Here is a 5000-nt window from a genome sequence, read left to right as displayed (position 1 = left end):
TGCTCTGGACGGCGGGCCGCGAGACGTGACGCCCGGTGGCAAAGAGTGCGCCGCTGAGGATATAGAGGGTCCGTCCCCCCGCACAGTGGTGACGGTGTGCGGGTAGTGTTTCCGACACCGCTTCCTGCGGTGGCAACGCTGGGGCAGAGTCGATACTCGCCCACTGGTGGAAGGTAAGCATTCTGCTTTACATCAGTACATAACTAATATTTCAGTCGTCTGACGTCCCTGCTTAGTAAATGATGCAGGACCACATACATAGATGATACATACTGTAAACTGGGGAGGACAGTGTGAACCGCACTCGACCCAGTCACCCTATCTCACAGTCCACTCTGTGTGTAACAAAGCGAAAGCACCAAAGCACTATCGTTCAACAACATCCATTTTATCCTCGCTGCCACAGGACACTATCCAAAGAACGACAAGAGGAACGTCACGTCCACTAATAAGACAGAATGTCTCACACCACCCGCAAACAACGCAGCTCAAATCAGCCAGCAACACCCACAGTGGTCCACCCAGTATCAACACAGGACGCAACGCCACGCCACAACACAAAAGGTACAAGTAATAAAATACCCTTTGGCCACACTCCTTATAAAGGCATCGAACCAACCCACCACCTGACACCAGCCAAACGTACATCCTGATTTGACACATCTCTGGCAACCTAACCCACGTTGGCCCTTAACCTAACCCACGTTGGCCCTTAACCTAACCCACGTTGGCCCTTAACCTAACCCACGTTGGCCCTTAACCTAACCCACGTTGGCCCTTAACCTAACCCACGTTGGCCCTTAACCTAACCCACGTTGGCCCTTAACCTAACCCACGTTGGCCCTTAACCTAACCCACGTTGGCCCTTAACCTAACCCACGTTGGCCCTTAACCTAACCCACGTTGGCCCTTAACCTAACCCACGTTGGCCCTTAACCTAACCCACGTTGGCCCTTAACCTAACCCACGTTGGCCCTTAACCTAACCCACGTTGGCCCTTAACCTAACCCACGTTGGCCCTTAACCTAACCCACGTTGGCCCTTAACCTAACCCACGTTGGCCCCTTAACCTAACCCACGTTGGCCCTTAACCTAACCCACGTTGGCCCCTTAACCTAACCCACGTTGGCACCTTAACCTAAGTTACGCTGCACCTTAACCCAAGTTACGCTGCACCTTAACCCAAGTTACGCTGCACCTTAACCCAAGTTACGCTGCACCTTAACCCAAGTTACGCTGCACCTTAACCCAAGTTACGCTGCACCTTAACCCAAGTTACGCTGCACCTTAACCCAAGTTACGCTGCACCTTAACCCAAGTTACGCTGCACCTTAACCCAAGTTACGCTGCACCTTAACCCAAGTTACGCTGCACCTTAACCCAAGTTACGCTGCACCTTAACCCAAGTTACGCTGCACCTTAACCCAAGTTACGCTGCACCTTAACCCAAGTTACGCTGCACCTTAACCCAAGTTACGCTGCACCTTAACCCAAGTTACGCTGCACCTTAACCCAAGTTACGCTGCACCTTAACCCAAGTTACGCTGCACCTTAACCCAAGTTACGCTGCACCTTAACCTAACTTACGCTGCACCTTAACCTAACTTACGCTGCACCTTAACCTAACTTACGCTGCACCTTAACCTAACTTACGCTGCACCTTAACCTAACTTACGCTGCACCTTAACCTAACTTACGCTGCACCTTAACCTAACTTACGCTGCACCTTAACCTAACTTACGCTGCACCTTAACCTAACTTACGCTGCACCTTAACCTAACTTACGCTGCACCTTAACCTAACTTACACTGCACCTTAACTGTCACATGTAACGTCACAGGAATGTAGCTTTGCCTAACAGCAACCCTCTGAACATAGTTCACTGCTTGGATCCTCTGGTGTCATGTGTATTTCTTGATGCCATGGTGCGTACCCTCACATAAAGGTCTTTCGAGTGTTGCGTACTTTCTACACAGTCCCGCTAACCACTGGAAGGGTGTACCGCTACAGAACGAATATCGCCCTCCCCTCCTGCCCTTCCAAGCTGGTCGGTCAGGCGTTTGTTTGTGAAATGAGCCTTGCAGCTGTTCAGTTGCATTCGGTTGTCGATGCAGTCAGTGTACGTTGTGGTACGGCCTGTGTGGACTGTCCGCTGATGTACGCGTAACCCACACTGATCATCCGTCGTTACGTACTGAGTGACATAATGTGGCACATGCTTGACCGTACACCGGCTGCGCCCTACAATGGCGAATCATAAGGGCCATATGTTGTGCACGATGCTACTTGTCTCGTCTCCCCATTACAGCGAGATTGCACTGTTGTACGCCGTACAGACATGTGGTAGGTAGGTACGGACGAAAGTATTGCATGTTGGCCCCCCCCCCCCCCCCTCCTCCCTCTGCCGGGAATCAGCGTGAGCCGTCTGTTGATGTAGCGACGAGGGTTTTCCTATTTAATCGTATTGCCCCACACAACATGATAGCACGGTGGACCGCGTTCCACATCTGCGACATGCTACAGAGGCCGGTTGACAGTCGACCGCGCAAGGGACATTGCACACGTGCGCGGACCATCTTCCACGTGTTCTCTCGTGTACATGCCGCAGTGTGTATGTGGGCTGATGTAGCGTGTCGTGACACATAACATGCAGGCATGCCAGAATCGTAGATTTCGCAAATGTAGATTGACGTATACGTTTGCTGCCAAAGATCCGCAAATGAACTGGAAATCAGTTGTTGAGCGGTTGTTCGCGCTGCAGGTGCATCGGTGATAGCGACGATCGGTACATCTATGAACCGGTTGTTTCGGCGGTACCCGCCATGCCCCCGAACCTGAGTTGGCCATGTGGGTATGAAGCGATACGAGGCTGTGGCTTGGCGGGACAGTCCCCGGCCGGTGAGGGGGGGCCGCCCGGCGTGCTGGCCGCGCGCTGCGTGAGCGCACGCACTACAGCCGGCTGGTGGGGGGCGCCCAGTGGCAGGAGCGCCGGCCGACGGGCCCGGCTGGCGTCCCAGCTATGCGCCGGCGCACCCTGCGCGCGGCGCCAGGCGGCCAAAGTGGGTTCTGCCGAGCCCGGTGCGAAGCGCGGTGGACATCTGCAGTGTGCTGGTCCGATTGCGGACTGTGTGCGTTGAGGATGCGCCGCCGCCCGGCACTCGGCGTCGCGACGCCGTCTGCTGCTCGGTCGCCCCCAGCGGTTCTCGCAGGTGGTTTGTATCGCAGCTCTGCGGACGTGTTGGCGCGTGCGCTGTGCTGGGAGAGTTCGCTTCTGCACCCAAGTGGGGCTTTGCCCTTCTGTGGCGCTGGCGTTGGAGCTGCCGGTCACCGTAGGTGGCGCGTGTTGTTTCCCGCCGGCAATGCCACGACAGCACGCTCCCGGGCCTCTGTCGGCAGCGGCAAGCTCAGTTGGGAGCACGGGTGTTCGCACTGAAAGCGTCTACTCGCCCATCTCCGGGCGATTGCGCCTCTCTCGAACCCGACCAAGTACTTAGGACGGCGCTGCGCGCCGCCGGGACCTGAGAGGGTTTCGAGGTGTATCGTGCAGGGGAGCTCAGCCTCCTCCTGTTTGCAGAATAATTGAGCGGACGCTTGCGTGTTCGCGCGGGCCCTCGGGACACACTCCCGGGCGGCCGGCTGCTCAGCTCTCGTTGACGCAGCTCCCTGGTTGATCCTGCCAGTAGTCATATGCTTGTCTCAAAGATTAAGCCATGCATGTCTCAGTACAAGCCGCATTAAGGTGAAACCGCGAATGGCTCATTAAATCAGTTATGGTTCCTTAGATCGTACCCACGTTACTTGGATAACTGTGGTAATTCTAGAGCTAATACATGCAAACAGAGTCCCGACCAGAGATGGAAGGGACGCTTTTATTAGATCAAAACCAATCGGATTGGCTCGTCTGGTCCGTTTGCCTTGGTGACTCTGAATAACTTTGGGCTGATCGCACGGTCCTCGTACCGGCGACGCATCTTTCAAATGTCTGCCTTATCAACTGTCGATGGTAGGTTCTGCGCCTACCATGGTTGTAACGGGTAACGGGGAATCAGGGTTCGATTCCGGAGAGGGAGCCTGAGAAACGGCTACCACATCCAAGGAAGGCAGCAGGCGCGCAAATTACCCACTCCCGGCACGGGGAGGTAGTGACGAAAAATAACGATACGGGACTCATCCGAGGCCCCGTAATCGGAATGAGTACACTTTAAATCCTTTAACGAGTATCTATTGGAGGGCAAGTCTGGTGCCAGCAGCCGCGGTAATTCCAGCTCCAATAGCGTATATTAAAGTTGTTGCGGTTAAAAAGCTCGTAGTTGGATTTGTGTCCCACGCTGTTGGTTCACCGCCCGTCGGTGTTTAACTGGCATGTATCGTGGGACGTCCTGCCGGTGGGGCGAGCCGAAGGCGTGCTTGCGCGTCCCGAGGCGGACCCCGTTGAAATCCTACCAGGGTGCTCTTAGTTGAGTGTCTCGGTGGGCCGGCACGTTTACTTTGAACAAATTAGAGTGCTTAAAGCAGGCAAGCCCGCCTGAATACTGTGTGCATGGAATAATGGAATAGGACCTCGGTTCTATTTTGTTGGTTTTCGGAACCCGAGGTAATGATTAATAGGGACAGGCGGGGGCATTCGTATTGCGACGTTAGAGGTGAAATTCTTGGATCGTCGCAAGACGAACAGAAGCGAAAGCATTTGCCAAGTATGTTTTCATTAATCAAGAACGAAAGTTAGAGGTTCGAAGGCGATCAGATACCGCCCTAGTTCTAACCATAAACGATGCCAGCCAGCGATCCGCCGCAGTTCCTCCGATGACTCGGCGGGCAGCCTCCGGGAAACCAAAGCTTTTGGGTTCCGGGGGAAGTATGGTTGCAAAGCTGAAACTTAAAGGAATTGACGGAAGGGCACCACCAGGAGTGGAGCCTGCGGCTTAATTTGACTCAACACGGGAAACCTCACCAGGCCCGGACACCGGAAGGATTGACAGATTGATAGCTCTTTCTTGATT

The 5000-nt window shown here is 54.3% G+C and overlaps 1 non-coding gene across 1 annotated transcript in view; it reads left to right on the top strand.

The window, feature by feature from the left end:
- Positions 1–3660: 3660 nt before the first annotated feature.
- Positions 3661–5000, top strand: part of LOC126324371 (small subunit ribosomal RNA) — a 1893-nt gene continuing 553 nt past the window's right edge. Inside the window, exon 1 of the ribosomal RNA XR_007559845.1 lies at positions 3661–5000. This exon is cut by the window's right edge and continues 553 nt beyond it. This is a non-coding gene — a ribosomal RNA (small subunit ribosomal RNA).

The sequence above is a fragment of the Schistocerca gregaria genome, unplaced genomic scaffold, assembly GCF_023897955.1.
Source record: "Schistocerca gregaria isolate iqSchGreg1 unplaced genomic scaffold, iqSchGreg1.2 ptg000886l, whole genome shotgun sequence".
Lineage (NCBI taxonomy): Eukaryota > Metazoa > Arthropoda > Insecta > Orthoptera > Acrididae > Schistocerca > Schistocerca gregaria.
Note: the sequence above shows the minus strand (reverse complement) of the source record. Positions and strands in the feature narration are given on the sequence as shown.